The sequence below is a fragment of the Onychomys torridus genome, chromosome 13 (assembly GCF_903995425.1).
Source record: "Onychomys torridus chromosome 13, mOncTor1.1, whole genome shotgun sequence".
NCBI lineage: Eukaryota > Metazoa > Chordata > Mammalia > Rodentia > Cricetidae > Onychomys > Onychomys torridus.
The window spans coordinates 44,047,032-44,065,978 of record NC_050455.1 but is presented as its reverse complement, the minus strand read 5'-3'; positions in this window follow the sequence as shown (position 1 = coordinate 44,065,978).

Genomic DNA, 18,947 nt, shown 5'->3' with positions numbered 1-18,947 from the left:
TGTAGGCATTCATGACAGAACACTGAATACGAAATAAATGAATAAATAAATAAATAAATAAATAAATAAATGAATGAATAAATGAATAAATAACTCTTTTTTTAAAAAAAAAGTATTGGAGAGGTGTCATGAAAATGATTTGCTTGGATAATAATATTTGCATGATAATGAAGGGCTTGGAAGAGGCACCAGCAGGATGGCCGATCCCCAGGTTTCCGGGTTGGGCCAAGTGTCTGAGCTAATTAAAGCTCGTAGAAAGTGGGCGGGAATAGCTCTCAGGGCTGATGTATTTTAATGTGACCTGTGGAATTTGAGATATACTTTACATATGTTAAGTATATTTCTGTTAACCACACCTAAGTGTCAAAGCACATGCCTGCATACTTCGGTGCTCAGAAAATAAGTGATAAAAATTCAATCATCATGGTATTTCTGCATGTGCATACGCGTGTGCGCGCGCGCGCGCGCGCACACACACACACACACACACACACACACCCTTTATATGAGTTGAAAGACATACCGAAGAGACTAGTTCCATGAAATCCCATGAGCCTTTTACTCATCCATCAATTCATGGCTACTGTCATCTCAGCATCACTTAGACCTGTGCGCTGCTCCCACCATTATCACTACTAACTCATTTTAAGCACACCTTAGACTTCTAGTTCTCATCACAAAGGTCCTTATGGATTCCTAACAGACAGCACCTTGTTGGTTTTTTTCTTTTTATTTATTCTTCTCTCATATAATACATCCCAAACACAGCCTTTCCTCCTGTCATTCCTCCAGCCTCCTCCCCTCCCCTGTCCCCCAGATCCGCTGCTCCTCTGTTTCTCTTTAGGCCTCCCAGTGATATCAACCAAATGTGGCATGACAGAATGCAGTAATACTAAACACACACCCTCATATCAATGCTGGACGAGGCAATCCAGTAGGAGGAAAAGGGTCCCAAGAGCAGACAAAAGAGTCCAGACAAGCACTTTGTCCCAAAAAATACAGTCACAATATCATCATAAGAGCTACACTAAAACTGTAGGTGTAGTTGGAGTTTTCCTGCCTGGCCCAGTCAGGACAAATCTCTCTTACCAGCCAGTCCCACAGTCGCTCAGACCCAACCAAGAAAGCACACAGAAACTTACATTGTTTAGAAACTGTATGGCTGTGGCAGGCTTCTTGTTATCTACTTTTTCTAACTTAAATTAACCCATTTCTGTTAGTCTATACTTTGCCATATGGCTTATGGCTTACCAGTGTCTTTACATGTTGCTTTTCATGGTGGCGGCTGGTGGTGTCTCTCCCCAGCCTTCTACTTCCCAGAATTCTCTTCTCTCTTGTCCCGCCTATACTCCCTGCCTGGCCACTGGCCAATCAGAACTTTATTTACACAGAGCGATATCCACAGCACCCATGCATGCAGTGATCATGGACTTGTCACTGTTGAAATTTCTAGTCAATAGATATAATTACAAGCTATATAACACTTTCTCACCAGAATGTTCCTTTTAAATTCAAGACTCTGTGGTTTTTACTTTACTTTTCAATCTTACACAGTCATGGTTTCTAATGTCATCAGAAAAGATGATTGCCTAGTAGCAGCATAAAGATGGTCCATCTGAGCCCTGCAAAAATGGGTATTTAGTGGATAGAGAATAAAACTCTGAGAAAGATTCCACAGAAGGAGTTAATGGCTATGGTGCTCTCAAAGCAAGGACAAGAGAATGTTCTGAGAAGAAAACTACATTGAAAGATTCTGAGTAGGCAACTGAGGGGACATTGAGTTTATTTTTATTGAGCAAAACAAAAACGATTCTTTCAGTAAATGACTGGGTCAGAAATCCTGTCAGAGTGATCTGAAAGATAAGTAGCTGGAAGACAAAAATTATATAAAGAGGAGGAAAGTAGAGCTAGCTAGTTCTCAAAATGCACGTAGAGCTGACCACTTATTAACAGGTCTCCCTCAAAGAAATTTCTTTCTTGGGAAATCTGAGAGAGGAAAGGAGAGAGAAAGGGAGAGAGACATAATATAAGGTTTCTATTCTTATAAAACACATATTAGTGGAGAAATTTCAATTGCTTTCTGTTTAGACTTCCAGATTACTTAAGTGCACCAAGTGATTCACTATATGAAAATATATTTACTTATAACCCTTCCCATAAATCTGCCCCATAAACTGGGAGCATTTCTACCACAGCCTGCAAAACTTAGGAAGTGATCTAATTGGGGCAACAGAGAATGAAGAAATGGCAGGTGTACACAGAAAAGCTGAGGTTGGGTGGGCTGTGCACTCTGATGGAGAAGCAAAAGCTGCCAAAAACTCAGTGTGTTTACTATATACAGCACGAATGAGGAGGAGTGGGTTAGCCGAATTTGATGGGAGGTCTCTGCAGGGAAGCATTCACAAATTGCAGTCATCCAGGAGGAGGAAGCTGCAGTTGGTAGTTTTTGCATATACTAGTTTTAATTAAATGTCAGTCACTCATCAAACATCTGTATTTGGACCAGGAGACAGACAGCTTTGCCATTCTTCTGAGCCTGACCTGGGCAAGGCCTTGGATTCTGAGCATTGGGGTCCTTGACTTGACTGTGCTCAAGTCAACATTGTACATTTACTCAGGACCTTATCCTCTCCACACGAAGTTCAGTTGTCAAGGGACCCTAAGTGTCTGGTGGAACAGTACATCATTACTGCCTCCTATTCCTGATCCCTTCACACTGATGATGATGATGATGATGATGATGATGATGATGATGATGATTACCTATTCCTGATCCCTCCTTCTTCTGGTTGATAAAACCATCACCCAGACTTCAGAACCATCAACAGGGTAGAGGGAGAAGTTACCAATGTGTGGTTTCCATGTTTTGTAACAGATTAACCTAAAACACTCACTGAGGCTTTGTGTTTTCATGTCTTAGTCAGAGGGTTTGCTGTCTCCTCTATAGACCATGGTGTTTGTTTGTTGTTTGTTTTAAACAAACCTCTGGGATTTCTTCACTATCTCACCAATGGAGGGGGTGAAGGCCAGATGCTTTCTAGGTTAATGATTTCCAGATCAGCATTTCTGAAACCTAAACAGTGTCACAGAAACAGCACAGGAGAGGACAGACAGGGAGAGGGGTCACTACTGGTGATCATGATGGCCATAACACTCCTTGCTTCAAGAAAAGAGCGGAAACTGCAGGGTTCCTTCCCATTGTGAGGCAGTGATGGATGTGAAGGTGTTTCATGCTGGCCTATTGCTTCAGAGACACTGGAGAAGGGAAGAGAAATGATCACATGGTAGGCATTTTTCTAATGCTTTTTCAGCTTTGGGAGCTCTTCATGTTTTTCATACTGGTTAATTTTGTTCTTTGATGATTGTGTGTATGTGTGTGTGTGTGTGTGCGTGCGTGTGTGTGTGTGTGTGTGTGTGTGTGTGTGTGTGTGTGTGTGTGTGTGTGTGTGTGTGTGTGTGTGTGTGTGAGACTTATTCTTATTACTCTCTCTCTCCTCACCCACCCCCCTATCTTCCTTCCATCTCTATCAACTCCCTCACTCGCATTGCCTACCAGTCCCTTTCCCAGAATCACGACTTCCAGTTTGGTATTGTGACTCATTTAGCTTACCCAGTGATATCCACGTGTCCATTGGATTAGAAGCACCCATTGGATCTGGGGGGCAGGGGGGGGGTCGTCAGTGGTTACACAACCAAAGGCAATGATTTCTCCTCTCCCCAAATCTATCAGCAGCAAATAGCTCAGTAGTGAGGGGAAGGGCCCATTGTGTCCTTCTTAGATCCATTCCTGAGTGTTGACAGGCCCATTGTTGTGCAGACACATTGCAGTCATCCTCAGCTGTTTGGAGTTCCTACTGCAATGACTGTGTCTTGCCCAGGAGACGACATTTCATAGCCCTTCTCAATATCTTCCAGCTCTTACATTCTTTCAAATCTCTCTTCCCTAAGCATTACAGATATATATATATATATATGCCTTGTTCAGGGCTCAGCACTCATCTGTCACTTATTCTCAGTACTTTATCTAGCCATACCTCTTTATTCACCATTAGTCACTGAAAACAGATCCTCTGATTAAGGCTAAGGGTAGTGTTGTCTAAGGCTACAAACATCAATATCTTGAGCTGTATCAATTTAGCTAAAGAACAGCATTCAGTTCCCTGCCTAGGGCTTGTGATTCCCCTGCCTTGGCTTTTGACCAAGTTACAGTACCAAGCATGGATTCCTTCCTGTGGAGCAGGTCTCAAAACAAATAGAGAACATGTGGTTATCCTCATAATGTTAGTGACAATATTGCTCAAATGGTCACATCTTGTCTAGCAGGTTGAATTTGTAGAGCTTAGCATTCACAGTTGGGTAAAACCATTAATCCCTTACTCTCCCAGCAACCTGTGCAGCAACTTCCAAGACTATGAAAGTTAGTAGGCAGTAATGAAGCTTCTAGCTCCATTCCAGCTTGATTTCTGTACACTATGCACACATGGTACATGCTGTCTTCTACAAATGAGACCTTTTCACCTAGTGTGTGAGCAATCTAGAGGAACAGCAAGAGTCTATGTTGTTTTATAGGCTTATGAGGTCTTCCTCACCAACGGCTCATAAGGAGGTAGGGTTTTTGTTTACTATCCTATAGCTTCTGGGAAAAGGTTTTTGTAGATTCTCAAGTCTTATTTTAAAGGTAATGGGCCCATGTTATTGATTAGCTTTTATTTTTATAGCATATAGACTATAAAGCATTATAATATATTTTCAAGAAAAGCAAGCTATTGTATCAGAATGCTCTGTATAAATGAACCTCGTTTCATGGCAAATTGTTTCACTGACATAGGGGAGTAGGGTTCTTTTTAACAGCTCTAATTTCAAACAAATGTTTTATCTAAAAATAATACCTTCTAAGACATGAGTGTCTTTCTTGTAAAGGTGGGTTTCAAAGGAAAGAAAACATGAAGGATTAGCAGGGCACTTTGATCCACATCTCTTTTCTTCCCTCAGATACAAGGACAGTTAAGAGCTTGGTCTGCCTGCAGATTTCTCTCCTTTTTTTCTTGATTATTGCCATCACTAGAGGGCTTCATTATTTGAGCAGTGTGTAGAACAAAGATCAAATTAGAACACCTTAGGTGGAAGTGGGGTAGAGAGTGAGTGCAGAAGGTGAAGCTATGTGTGGCCAAGAATCACTAATAGCTATAATTTTCTAGGGAGAAAAAAAAATCTCTTTCCCTCCAGCTTTACATTTATTTTTGAGTTTAATATGCTAGCTCTCAAACTGATAACTGATGTGAAGGAGGTAATATACTGAAGAAACCACATGAACATGAACACAGTTTAATGACTTTGCAGAGTAGCCTTGGAAAAATTGCAACACATCAGTGGAGATGCCTTTCTAATTGGTTGAAATCTTGAGGCATGTGCAGATGGGAAGCTAAGCTGACCCCTAGAAATTTTGTACTTTAAAGATGGCCCAACAGCAGCAGCTCCAGGGCCAGTGGAATAAGTATGGGGAGAGCAGATTCTTCTGTTCTTCATTGTGCAAACAACTCTTCATCTTATTTTAACTACCTGTACAAACCTCACATTAAAATAAAACAGTTTGCTCAAAAGATGTCTTCCATTTGAAAACCTTCACTTTGCACAGATTGGATTGCAAATCTATGTAGTTCAACATCTTTGTTTTCTCCCTTTAAAAATGAAAATATCCATTTGAAAGCTGTATCTTATTCTTGATTTCATGTATTTTAAAATATGTAAGCCTAAAAAGCACTTAGTTTCCATTGTTTCCTGGCAAGTCAAAATTGACCATATTGATAAAAGTTTATTGATAGAAGGTCTGGGAGACTAAAAGGACAATATTTCACATTTAATCTTTTTTTTTAATGGTCACCCTTAGTTTTAAATGTTTCTGTTTTAAAAGGGAGCCCCCATTGTCTTTTATCACTCATGCCCAGCTGTTCATTCCAGGGAAAATAAAAACCTCTTCAACTGCCTAATACGGAGCTTGACATACATAGAGAGAGCCCACAGGATGCTAGCCAATATTTTGTATTTTTCCTTCCGTTTCAGTGGTACTTTAATTTACACTATTTCAGAAACACTTGTGTTTAGTCAGCCTCTGATTGTCCTGAGAAAAATAACACCAAAGTCTTCTTTAAGCAAAAGTAACAATTTTCATACATCATCTTAGAATGAAATAACCTTCTAATTTCATATTTGTATCAGTTCCCACAATTTTGGGTGTGGTGAGGGTGGGGGACAAAAGGCTATTGTGTCTTCACTTTCTAAAGTGGGTATAGACATTTTTGTAACATTTGCAGGAAGTCCTCCATTTTCCCTGTGGAGCCACTGCCCAATGGCACCCTCTCACATATGGGAGAGTTCTGTCTGTTAGTGTTAGTATGGAGTAGGCTAGGAGGAAATGGGTGGCAGGGAAATCAATGTTTAGAAACTGAGCCTTGAAAACATGTGAGAAAAGCTCAACACACCACACACACACACACACACACACACACACACACGCACACACACACACACACGCACAGTCAACCCCAGCATGGCTCCAGGAAACTGACCTGATGGGGCAGCAAGAGAATGAAGAAAAAACAGATCACGGATAGAAAAGCTGGGATCGGGTGGACAGGACTGTCTGATAGAGAAGCCACAGCACACCAAAGCTCAGTGTTTATTTTATACAGTAGAAGAGAGAGCCATGTTGTTGCATACAGCTGAACAAGGGGGCAGCGTTGATGTTTACAGCTTGATCAGGGAGACAGGGTTAGCTCATCTTGGTAGAAGCGTCTCAGTCAGGGAGCAGTCTTCGGGCTATAGACACGGAGAGAGAAAGCCGTGGGGGACAGTTTCTCCACGCACTGTCAGTATTTCCACTCAGACTCTTAAGGAAAGCTTTGCCATTCCTCAGAACCACACTCTGGGTTTGGGATTCTTTGCCTGGGGCTTTAGAATTCTTGTCATTTCTGTGCCATGTCAATAGCATACACTCATTCAGGGTTTCCTCCACTGCCCCCTAAGCACACACACACACACACACACACACACACACACACACACCACATGTACATTCCTACAAACAATGAAAATCCATTTTCTTCTTGAAAATCCTCCTCCTCCTCCTGCTCTACAGTTCTCAGACAAACCCAGGATTCTCCTAGTAGCTCATGTTCCAGAGGCAGAGTGGATGACCCATGGCCATATATTTACACAGAACAGATCTTGAAACTAAAATGTGCCTTCTCAGTTAAACCCTAAATGGCTTTTTAACACTGTGTTTTGAAGCTAAAGAATTGTGTGTCATACAGATTCATGCCAGGACTATGCCTTCTTTCTAATTAATACACAAGTAAAGGACACGTAATGGGTTACCCAGCGATGCCACATTTATCCTCACTAATGAGGACAGAGTGTGAGGATGCTCACTTTTTGCCCAAGGGCTATGGTGCTTTCCATTCTTCCTCTTGTGATTACAGAATTAAATAGTTTGCACTGGCTTTTGTGAGTAGGGAAAGAAGGAACATATCTGAAAAGGTTACCACTTGGGTGTGACAGAGTTACAGCTTCCGGTTTTCAATAAGACTTTAAGAGTATTTGGCAGCATGACTCCCGTTTTGTCAGCCCCTCCCCAACTCCCATCACACCCATGTCCCCCCCCCCCCAAATTCACTGGCTGAGAATAAAATAGCAAATGTTTAATCAGCTCTAAATGACCAATGAGAAAGGTCATCTCTCAGATGACCAGAATTGAGAGAAGGTGAAAAATGATGGAAATCCAGTGTTTGGACAAAGCCAAACCGGCCCGTCTAGACCTGAATTGTAGGGATAAGATGAGGCTTATGTTAGCACTTGTCTCTTGGATACCTTGCTGCCTATGAAATTGAGCGAGGTACTAACCATCAGGTGAATGACAGGTGCAAGAACAATGCTGTTATAAGGTACTCTGAGTCTCACCAATCCAGTGCCAAACTAGGGATGTTAGGTAAAGCATGGGCAAGGTGGGGTGGTGGTGTCAGGCTGGAGCAAGGAAGTGCTTGGCATCGGCTTCAGAAATGAATGCTTTGCATTAAGGAGAGTTTTACCTTACTGTGAAAGTGATTGTTTTTATCCGGGGAGGAAGGGCTCAAGGCGAGGGATGGTGAAACTCAGGGATCCAATATGGACAGTTGGGAATGGACACCAAGTGCAGAGATTTATGAGTTTGGAAGAAGAGGGCTGCAGAAAGGAAACAGAAGGAAATGAACATTTCACTTTTCAAGATCCCTTCGACTATGAACTTCAGAGGGAGGAGCATCCTTCTACTCCTCTATGCACAGAAATTGCTCAGCCTAACCAACCAAAAAATCTGAGTGCTCCCGGTGAACAATATCAAAATGTATCTCTGGGTAGAAAGAAAATTATGTCTCTAAGTCGCTTGTTGACATAGGTTATAGATTTTCATGACAAAAAAATTTTGTTCACTTTTTAATTGCATGTTTTATTTAACAATAACAGGTATGGGATACACACCAAAAGTCTATTCATATGAGAAGATTGGATGCAAACTAATTAGTCTATCTGCCTAGCATTTGACAATAACACCCATTTGTGAGTATTTTCTTAGAAAGGAAGAAATCTGTGGACAAGCTCTGATTGGACCCAGTATGAGATCTTTGTCCCAAAACAGTACTTGTGAGTAAGTGTTTAGTTTCTGGAGGGAAAAAGGATGAAATTTATTCTTTCTCGTTTTTGTAATAATTTAGAAGGGTTAAATGAGATATTGTTATGTAGTAATACTTTAAACACTTTGCATATTAGCTTTTAAAGTTTGACCTTATGATAAGATGCTTTGAAATTGAGATTAGTAACAACCGAAAGCAAGCCTCTCCCTGCTCAGCAGTAGAATACCTTTATTACAGTGGTTCTCAAGCTATGGGAGATAGAAACGGATCATGTCCCGTGGGGGATGAATGACCCTTTCACAGGGGTTACATACCAGATATCCTGCATAACAGATATTTACCTTTAGATTATTAACAGTAGCAAAATTACAGTTATGAAGTAGCAATGAAAGAATTGTATGGTGGGGGGGGGGGTCACCACAACATGAGGAACTGTATTAAAGAGTCTTAGCATTAAGAAGGTTGAGAATCACTGATTTATAAGTTAGTAACCTGGTGTTCAACAGGTTGAAGGTAGTGATGTGTCATATACATTGTCTGCTGTAGTTCTGCCGCTGTAGATATGACAGAGAACACAATAGAGACTTTGAAATAAAGTTACATGTAGTTGGGTTTTTTTCTTACTCTTTTGGCTCTTTGCTCTTTTGGGGGTGAGGGCTACTACCCAGCTCCAAAATAAATCATATAGAGGGTTATACATACTTATAAATGCCTGGCCTTAGCTTGGCCTGTAGCTTGCAAGCTTTTCTTAACTTAAATTATCCCATGCCTCTGTCCTTTTATCTTTCTCTCTTTCTGTATATCTTTTCTTTCCTTCTTATTCCATGTCTGGCTGTGTGCTGTGTGGCTTGTGGCTGGCCCCTGGTATTCTCCTCCTTCTCTCGATACTCCAGATTTCTCCTCCTATTTATTCTCTCTTCCTGACAGCCCTGCCTATCCTTTCTTTTTGCCTCACTATTGGCTATTCAGCTCTTTATTAGACCAATCAGGTGTTTTAGACAGGCAAAGAAGCACATTCTCACAAATGCAACATGTAAGAATACAACACATCTTTGCATCATTAAACAAATATTCCACAGCATAAACAAATGTAACACATCTTAAAATAATATTCTACAATGGTTACACATACTAGCACACATAAGTACACTTGATCCATTAAGAACCTTTATGAATCCAGTTGTTTCAAATAAATGTATAACCAAATCTAGAAGAACAAAGCAGGTCAATGAGATAAAATTTGTTGAGAATCAGGTTCCTCAACTGTTTCCACTAAGATCTTTGCATTATAAACTTTCAAAGCTAGTTAGTTACTCTAACCTTCCCTACGTATCCTTCTGTAATCTGTTTGGTTCAATTGGGAACCCAACCTATAGAGATTCCTCCTGTAGTCTGAGGACTAGAACACTGACTTACTCTGAAGTAATTCAAACATCAGCCAAATGAAAACAGGATCATATAATGTAGCAAATTTCAAATTTATGTCAACTGATCTTCTCTTTAAAAATATTTAAATTGCTTTTGGAATTACCAACAAACTTTTTTTTTTCATTTTAGTGCTACAGCTTTGTTCAAACTTCTTATAAATTGTATGTCTTGGAGGGAGGTTGTATCAGAGTCTTCCTAGAAGTGGTGACTTCTGATAATTAACATGTAGAAGAAAAACATGCTTAGCTCTATTTCAGTATGTGAGTACAGGCAAATCTCAGGAAGTTCCTCCTCCTCCTCCTCCTCCTCCTCCTCCTCCTCCTCCTCCTCTTCTTCTCCTCCTCCTCCTCCTCCTCCTCCTCCTCTTCTTCCTTCTCCTCCTCCTCTCCTCCTCTTCCTCCTTTTTCTTCTTCTTTCCTCCTCCATCTCTTCCTCTGTCCTCCCTTCTTTCCATCATTTTTTTCCTTCAAATTGTCTCAAGTTAAAGAAATAGTTTCATTGACTGCTAAAATAAATTATTTAAAAAGAAAGATAAGGATGGATTGTTGGAAAACAAGGAAACCAAATTAAGAAAAATAATTAGGGACCAAAGAATCCAAAGTGCAGAGAGAGGAAACAAACAGCCAAGGACCCCCTCCATATCCTGTTTGGGGCTAGATTTGCTTTGAATATCTACTTTTCCTTTCTAAGTCAACTTCACTTTCTTTTTCTCTGTATATAAACATTATACAGGAGTCAAATTGTCCTAAGTGTACAATTAAATCAATTTTCACAAAATGAACTCCCCTGGGTAAAATCACTACCCAGAGTGACAGAACCATTTCCATAGCTAGAAGATGCTTTGCCTCCCAATTAGCAACTCTCTTTTCCTTAATGCTTGACTTCTATAATGAATTGGTGACACTTAATTTTGAAGTTACACATAGAATTATATTACATGCACTTTTTAATGTCTGATTTCTCTCATCAAAATGATTTTTATGAATCACCTGCAATGTTGTATATTGTGGCAGACTTTCTTTTGGACCATCAACTAGCCCCCAAATAAAGACACAGAGACTTATTATTAGTTATAAATGCCAGGCCTTATCTTATGCTTGCCCTACTAGCTCTTATAACTTAAATTACCTGTTTCTCATAATCTATGTTTTGTCTTGGGGCTTTTTACTTTTCTTTCATTCTGTATGTCCTACTCTGTGTCTAGCTGGCTAATGGCTGCCTGGCTAGCCCTAGGCATCTCCCTCATTCTCTCCTCTCTTCTCTCTCATTCTCCCCTCCTACCTATTTTTTCTGCCTTCAAGCTCTGCCTTTCCCTCTACTGCCTAGCTATTGGCTGTTCAGCTTTTTATTAGACCAATCAAGTGCCTTAGCCAGGCAAAGCAACACATCTTTACATCGTTAAACAAATGTTTATGCAGCATAAACAAATATAACACACCTTTACAGAGTTAAAGTAACATCCCACCACAGTGTGTAGTCTTGTTTGTTTGCACTGCTATATGCTTGGTCACTTTTCTCATCAATGTAACAAAATCCTTGATGGGAGCAACTTAGGTTGATCTGGGTTCACAATCTAAAAGAATACAGTGTTTCACAGCAGGGATGGAACTGTGATTGGGCTGTCTGTAAGTCACTGAGGAGTCACTAGGCTCTGAGTCATAAAGCCCTCCCCACCAGCAACCCAGTTCTTCCACCTCCTATAATTTTCACAAGTCTCAAAGCAGTGTCACTACCTATGGATCAAGGGGTCAGACACATGAGCTTCTCAGGGACATTTCACATTCAAGCTGCAATCATTTACTCTTGCCTTCTCCATAGACTCTTGGTCATCTCATAACACAAAAATACATTCAATCCATCTTTAAAAGCCTCTATGCTCTTACAGTCATAATAATCTTCAAAGACTAACATTTCTGATCAGACTTAAGGCAATGCCTTAACCATGCCCCTAGCAAAATAAAAAGAGAAAGAGACTCACCTTCAATATATAGTAGCACAAATTAAGCATCTTGGGGTAGATTGAATGAGAATGGCCTTCATAGGCCTATATATTTGAATACTTGGTTCTCAATTGGTGGAAGTGTTTGGGAAGGATTAGGGACTGTGGCCTTGTTGGAGTAGGTAAGTCACTGTTACCGAGTGTTTAAAGTTTCACAACCCACACTATTCTCAGTGTGCTCTCTATGTCTTCCTTGTGTATCAAAATGTGAGATCTCATCTATTCCTATACCACCATGACTTTACACCACATCACAGACTCTAACCCTCTGAAATTGTAAGCCCAAGGCATTCATTTATTATTACTATTTATTTTATTTTTATTATTTAAAACAATTTTAAATTTAAATTTATTTAAATCATATTATTCCCCTTCCCCAAGTCTTTCCAGATCCTTTCCCCCTCCCTCCATACCTACCTAACTATTATTTCTTTTTCAAAAAACAAACAAAATTCAATACAACAAAAGCCTGCAAAACCAGGAAAACAAAATAAAATAATACCTAAAACAAAAGAAAAAACAAACAAACAAACTATACCAAGCTGTAACCACAAATGAAAACACACATAAAAAGGTGGAGTCCATTGTATGTTGGTCAACTACTCTTGAATATGAGTCCTGACCTGGAGTCTTTGATATGCCCAGTGTCCTTTCATTGGAGAAAAACTGATTTTCCCTCTCCCAGCAGGCATAAATGACAGTTCAATTGTTAACTTTTACCCTAGTGGCTAGGTTTTCACTCATTCATTCATTCGTTCATTTGTTCATTCATTCATAATAAGGTAAAACAAAAACTGTTATATGGAAATTGGACAACACAAACCAAGCGAAGGAAAGGAGACCATGGGAAGGACAAGAATCAGAGAACCACTCATTTGCACACTCAGGAATCCCATAAAAACATGAAACTGGAAGTTATCAGGTATACGCAAAGGACCTGGTGCAGAAGCCAAGCAGGCCCTGTGCGTACTGCTTCAGTCTCTGTAAGTTCATGTGAGCTTTGATCATTGTTGACTTAGACCGCCTTCTTCTGGGTGTCCTCCATCCCCTCTGGCTCTTATACTCTGTCTCCTCTTTCATGGGGTTCCCTGAGCTCTGAGGGGAGGGATTTGATGGAGACACCCCATCTGGAGCTGAGTAAACACATTATTTTATAAGGTGCTTTGGCCATGGCATTTTGTCGTAGCAATAGAAACCCTACCTAATATACATTCCATGTTTAAAGTGGGGAAACAGGAGGGTGTCGAAGAAAGACTAGATCAACAGAACCGAAGCCTATCAACATAAACATCAAACCCTATAACTCCACGTTCAGATCCTATGACTTACGGTAGCATCATTTGGGCTTCAATGATTTGGGTTGCCCCATTCCTCCAGCTCTACTGCCTGCAGCACACAGCTTTTGTTGGGCTGGAGCCTCTTGGTATCTGTAGTTTTTCACAGTGGATGTTCCATATTTCTAGCATCTCCAATATTGTGGAGTTTCCATTGTAACCTAAACTTCACCTTTACCAATTCATGCTCAGGACACTCAATGATTCCATGTGGGAAGCCCAAACTTGCAATACAGTGCCTGCTCTTAACAGCTGTCTGAACCTTTGTGTAAGCCTCCTCAACCCTCTTGGACTTATATTCTGCATGTCTACAAAGCCAGCCCTATGACATGCACAATGACTACCAATGCTTCTGCAAGCTAAAGATGTAGCTAGGCCAGAGGTTCTCAACCTCCCTAATGCTGTGACCCTCTAATACAGGTCTTTGGATTATGGTGACCCCAACCATAAAACTTTTTATTGCTATTCCATGACTGTTATTTTGCTAGTTATGAATTGCAATGCAAATATTCTTGGAGATAGAGGCTTGCCAGAGGGGCCATGACCCACAGGTTGAGATCCTCTGAGCTAGGCCCTCATTCACCACAGCTGCAGTGGTTTCTGTATGCCTTATTGGCTGAACCTGGGAGAACACTTTGCTCCAAGGCTGTTTTCATGCAGGAGAACTGTGGTGGCATTGTCTCTTCATACACACTTCTTTCAAATAGATTTACATTTTTTTTTACACCTTAGAGCCTTTGCTAAGGTCTTACTATCAATTAACCTTCCTCATTATCCCAGAGCAGAGTGTAAATTTTCTCTTTACTTATAGTAATCTCTTAATAAGCATCACTATCCATCTATTTCTGTCCTGTCTACAAATTCAATTGGGTTCAACTTCCTTTTCTTACCAAACAGCCCATTGTTTAGCTTTGTGCTCCCCCTCTCTCCCTCCTACTCTCCCTATCCCCCCTCTGTCCCTACCCCCTCCCTCTCTCCCCCCTGTATAAAAATCAGTGAACAGTAACCTCTGTAAACTTGGCCGAGTAGTTAGGAGCCACCATGAGTAGTTAGGAGCTTAGCAGAGATGCAATGGGCTGGAAGCAGGACCAATCTATTACCCATATTGCCCATCCCCAGCCATTTCACTCTAGCTCATAAAAGTTCTACAACCCTCTAAAAACAGATAAGTAGCCAAGGTTTCAACACATGAATCTATGGGAAACATGTCACTTTCAAAATTACAGTCATCAAAAAAAAAAAAAAAAAAAAAAAGTATTATCTGAGATGGTAGAAGAGGAAATAACATGGTCCGTGTTTAGCTCACCTTCAGGAGATTCTTGACTTTATATGGATGTTCAGTGGTTGGAAGAACTTTCATTCCCTTTGCAATTCTGATTGCTAAGTGCTCAGAAGGAGTCTGTCAAGTGGTCCACTAACATCTTCAAGAAAATACTGTCTTTCTTTCATATCCACAGCACCATGCATGTGAAAGTACATATTACATTTTAACCTATGTACTATACTGTGTTCCCCACCTTGTATGTATATGTATCCTATGTTCAGGAGGCAATAAGCAAGCCATTCAAATTCCGCTCAGAAAAAAAAAAAAAAGACTTACATATTTTTAAAACAGAGCTTTTCACTGAAAACACTGGACATTACTATGATGTGTTCCATGTCCACTTATCTCAAAACCTGTTCCTAGTTAATTGCATATTTTTACCCCATAGTTAACTCCATCATCTTTCCATAATGACTTAAATATTTTCTTGAATATCCCATTCTAAAGACAAATGAAATAACTTGCCATACAGATGGAGCATATTTGATTATTGTGTTAAACTACTAAGCTAAGGGTAATTTGTTACACAGCAATAGCCAACTAATGCAGAGTTTGGTAATGGGATGGATTGTTGCTGTGACTAATATGTAAATATGTAGAAGTATATGGGAGGGCAGGTAGTAAGAAAAAGACAGAAGGATTTTGAAGTGAAAGAAGTGAGCGTCTAAAGTTCCTTGACAACTAACTGTAGGAAGAAATCTGGTGGCTTTTGAGGAAGCCCATAATGAAGCCATTAGGGACAATAAGGAAAATGAGTCATTTTGTATTGGTAGATGGTTTAACAGCATTGTCACTGGCAGTCCTTAAAGGAGAAAACGAATCTATTAAATCAAGTGATCTGAGTGACCTAGATAAGATTTCCCCAATGTCCTCCTGATGACAGCAAGATGAAAAAGATAATAGATAACCTAAAGGAATGGTTGTTGAACAAAAAGGAGACACTATTTAATGCCCTTGGAATTTCCAAATCTCCCCACATGACTGTGGTGACTAGTTCTTTTTGCCAACTTGACACAAGGTAGTGTCATCTGAGAAGAAGAAATCTTAATTGAGAAGATGCCTCCATAAGACTGGCCTGTAGGGATTTTTTTTAATTGATTGATGTAGGAGGGCCCAGCCCATTGTGGGTAGTGCTACTCTGGGACAGGTGACCCTGGAGTATACAAGAAAGCAGACTGAGCAATTCATGGGGAGTGAGCCAGTAAGATGCACTCTATGGTCTGTGCTTCAGTTCCTGCCTCCAGATTCCTTCCCTGGCTTCCTTTGATGATGGAGAGTTGTAAACTGGAATAAACCTTTTCCTTCCTAAATAGCTTTTTCATGGTTTTTTATCCCAGCAGTAAAGACCCTAAGGCAATGGTAAACAAATTTGCAATGAAGAACTGGTTTTAGGAGCACAGAGCACTCAGTATGTCTCCAAAAGCAACAATAGATAAGTTTTCATGGAGAAGGAAGGATAACTAAGAGGAATGATCCAAGAGCACAAAGCTAGGGGCTAGGCTGAAGTACTCCCAGGCAAGAGCAAGGCTTAGCCCTAGTATAGAGAACTTGTCAGGTTGGATTAATTAACTCTGTGTGCTTTGCATTTTCTCCCTTCCTGAAAAGAAGTGAGCTGCCTCTGTAGAACTAATTTACCACTGTTAAGGGCAATGAGGACTTACAAATATAGAGTACATATGTTTCATGTTATGAGATGGATATCTGAATTTAGAGAACATGGTAGAGTGTTGTTATTCAAAAGTGATGTGTGTAGGTGTCAAGTTGAAAAGGAATAGACCAATGAGAGTTAATCTTCATTGTCCACATGACTGGGTTAGAATCACTTGGAAAAATGTTTCTGGGCACTCTATGTGGGTGTTTCCTGAAAATGAGGGGCCTTCAAGATGACTCAGTAGGTAAAAGAGCACTTGCCTTGAAAGCCTAATGACCTAAATTCAATCCTTGGAATGCACAGAAGGTCTGACCCTGTGCCAATCATCGGCAGAGCTGGCACTTCCACAGTAACGTGGGAGGCGAAGGCAGGAGAGTTGGCTAGAAACTTAGGAACCAGATAGCCTAGAGTATGGAGCACCATATGGAATATGGAGAGAACAAATTCCTGAAAAAATTGTCCTCTGACCTTTACTCCCCTGTTGTAGAATAATATTTTAAGTTGTGTGTGTTACATTTGTTTGTGCTATGGAACATTTGCTTAATGATGCGAAGATGTGTTTCATTCTTTTATGTTGCATTTATTTAACTCGGTGAAGCTGTGTTACTGTGCCTGTCTAAAAGACCTGATGGTCTAATAAAGAGCTGAACAGCCAATAGTGAGGCAGGAGAAAGGATAGGTGGGGCTGGCAGGCAGAGAGAATAGAAGGATAAATCTGGGAGGAAAAGAAGAAAGAGCAAGAGGACAAGGCAAGGAGGATGCTAAGGGCCAGCCACACAGCCACAGAGCCACACAGCCACACAGCCAACACAGCCAACACAGCCACACAGCCACACAGCCACACAGCCAGCCACAGTGGGAGAGTGAAAGTAAGATATACAGAAGTAAGAAAAGGAAAAAGCTCAGAGGCAAAAAGTAGATGGGCTAATTTAAGTTAAAAAAAATAAAGTTGACTAGAAATAAGCCAAGCTAAGGCTGGACATTCATAAGTAAGAATAATCCTCCTCTGTGTATGACTTACTTGGGAGCTGACTGTCAGGCCCCCCAAGAAGAAAAACATCCAACTACACTCCCCTCTACTTGCTTCCTGACTATGAATGCGACATGACAAACTCCCACTCCACCTTCCTGTCTTCCCTGCCAGGATGAAATGTGTCCTTAAACGAGATGAAATAAACCATTCTTTGTTTCTTTTGCCAAGCGATTTCTCATAACAACAGGAAAAGTCACAAGAATATATGCCACCACAGTCTTATAGGTAAAACACATGGAGAATAATCTTTTGATGTGAGTATCTTACAATTGAGATTGATAACTACCCCAATTGTCTTCAGAGAGCCTTTGTCCAGTAACTGATGGAAACAGATGCAGAGATCCACAGCCAAGCCCTGGGCTGAGCCCAGGGAATCCTGTTGAAGAGAAGGGGGAAGGATTGTATGAGTCAGGAGGTCAGGATCATCACACGGGAACCCACAGAAGCAATTCTCCTGCTCATGGGAGCTAACTGACTATGGACCGACAGCTAGGGAGCCTGCATGGGACAGGCCTACCCCTTCTGCATATGTGTGATGGTTGTGTGGCTTGGTCTACTAGTGGGACTCCTGGCAGTGGGAGCAGGGGCTGGTACCTAACACTTTGGCTGGCTTTTGGGAACCCGTTCCTATTGCTGGGTTGCCCTGCCCAGCCTTAACACAAGAAGAGAAGCTCAGTCCTATATCAACTTGATACACCATGCTTTTTTGGCACTCATGGGAGGCCTGTTCCTTTCTGAATAGAGGTGGAGGAGGGGCAGAGAGGAAGTGGGGGAAGGAATGGGAGGAGGGGGGAGGGCAAGCTGCAGTTGGGATGTAAAATAAATGAAAACATTTAATTAATAAAAAAAGCTCTTCTTTTGTATGCAAATGTCTTATGTTATACTTTATTATGCATGTGATACCTTGTATGTAATACAAGCGCTTGTGCTTTATCATTTACCAGAAGGACTCAGTTTGGCTGTTCATTCCTGCATAAATTCAACATTGGATTTTATAATATTTTCAATGTATCATTTTTACCTTGTGGCACCTCTGTTTTTTCCCAAAGAAAAGATGCTTTCAGCACAGGTGGTTTTATTACATTTCTTAAACCCAGAACAATATTTTTGCCAAAAAAATTATTTATTTTGTCAAAGTTATGTGTCGAATAACTTGGGGGCTGGTAGTAGTTGATATATTAGATATTGTGGTTTTTTCTAGGTACTTGTTATCATCAAACATTCCTCTTTCTTAAAATTGTACAAGGTGATAGACAGATACAACCATCCCATGAGTCTAAGCTAGAGGTTTCACACCTTAGTTGAATCATAATGTTTTATGCAATATTTGGTATAAGGAAATCTAAGGCCTACAAACATATGTGCCCAGTTAAAAGGCAATTGCCCTGTGGAAATTCCTTTCTCCCAAGGCCTTTCTTTACAATTTTTGTTGGTAAGGACATGAAAGAAGAGTTGCTTTGATGTCTGAAAGCACTGTGAAGCCTAGAGTATAAAATCCTGACCGCTCATACTTTC